We start from the raw sequence: 1,677 nt of genomic DNA, 5'->3' as shown, positions 1-1,677 counted from the left end.
GTGTGAGTGTGTGTGTGAGTGTGAGTGTGAGTGTGAGTGTGTGTGTGAGAGTGTGTGTGAGTGTGTGTGCTTCAACTCCAATGAAAGTCCGGCACAGGTGCACTATTATCAAAATGATACACAACATAAACACATGACTAAATATCAAAGTGACAAAATGAATTCATGTCATCATGAAAATATTTTCAAGACACACTGAAAATATACTTGCAAACTGATAATAAAAAAATTATAATAATAATAAGCAGATAATATTAATAATAATAATAACATTTTTCACTTTAATTTTTGTTACTTTTTTTTTCTAACTTATCTTTTGTTTATTATTATTATCATTATTAAATCATTGTGTCAATTCCTTATACATACATATATATATATATATAGTGTATGTGTGCATGACATAAATTTAAACTAATTGAAAGTAATTGAAACTAATGTTTATTACTCATGAAATATCAAGATTATATTAGCCATCAAAATCTGGCATCATTAAAAAAAAAAAAAACATATCAGCTGACCATTACTAAAAAAAACATACAGATAATTATGAATTTTACACAAAAGCAGATCAGTTTCCTGATCAGACTACAATCCACTGTATCACATCCAAGTCTGATGAAATCAAACCAAAACATCCTCAGAGCTTGACTAAAACATCTGCTGATTTCTGTGGCTGTGGTCAGAAACCAGCTCCTGCTATTGAGTTTTGACTTGTCTCTAAGACGCCTCTGTTACTGTAAATGCATTGTGCAAACGCCAAGTCAACATCCACAAATTCAAATAAGTTTGCAAAGTGCAGACATACCTCAGAATTGCTGTTTACTTCAGAGTTTGCTGCCATTGTTACTGATGGAGAGCAAAGGGTCAGTGTGTGGAGAGAGAGAGATCGACACATGACCCAGAGACTGTCTGTAGCTCACTGCAGCTCATTTGCATAGCCACACCCCCATCACACGCTGTCAGTCATATATATATATATATATATATATATATATACATAAATATATATATATATGAAGGCCATCACAGACTTATCCAGGACATCACAGAATATCTGAAAAAATCAGCAACTACAAATATAAATGTTCCATTCATCTCTGCTCCCTCAGTAGTACTGCTGTATGTGTCTCTCGCTCTCGTCTTTCTTCTCTCGCTCTCGTCTTTCTTCAAGAGTGATGTTGTCCTGCTAGAGGCTTCAACTGTCCAGCAGCTTTAAAAAGCCACTGTGTCCCTGATTTGCAAAACCTGAACACACACACACACCTATCTCTCAAATGGACCATTGACACTCTATCTACAATCTCAATTAGGCGTGTCAATGGTCCATTTGAGAGATAGGTGGCGGTAATGCACTTATAAGTCTGCGATCCACCGTAAAGCAAGAAGAAGAAGAAGACGCGAACGCACTCAGGACAGTTCAGACATTGCAGTGAATCAGAGTTAAAAAACGATATAAATACTGTTCAGTTTCTTGCACAGACCGATCGTTTCGAAAAAATGTTTGTGTATGTTATGTTTTTTTTTGACTCTCAAAGCCGTGATTCCCATCCACTTCCATTATATGACTGACAGACTGCAACGGTTTGAGTTAAAAATCTTCGTTTGTGTTCTACTGAAGAAACAAAGTCACCTACATCTTGGATGCCCTGGAGGTAAGCAGATAAACATCAAATT

The 1,677-nt window shown here is 35.7% G+C and overlaps 1 protein-coding gene across 3 annotated transcripts in view; it reads right to left on the bottom strand.

Annotated features, from left to right (window-relative positions):
* The window catches only part of LOC107663739 (septin-4-like), a 50,307-nt gene that overhangs the window by 18,474 nt on the left and 30,156 nt on the right, over nucleotides 1–1,677 (bottom strand). The gene's annotated exons all lie outside the window — the stretch shown is intronic.

This window comes from Sinocyclocheilus anshuiensis, unplaced genomic scaffold, assembly GCF_001515605.1.
Source record: "Sinocyclocheilus anshuiensis isolate Anshui unplaced genomic scaffold, SAMN03320099.WGS_v1.1 scaffold2827, whole genome shotgun sequence".
Taxonomy (NCBI): Eukaryota; Metazoa; Chordata; class Actinopteri; order Cypriniformes; family Cyprinidae; genus Sinocyclocheilus; species Sinocyclocheilus anshuiensis.
This window is presented reverse-complemented; position numbering and strand designations above follow the sequence as displayed.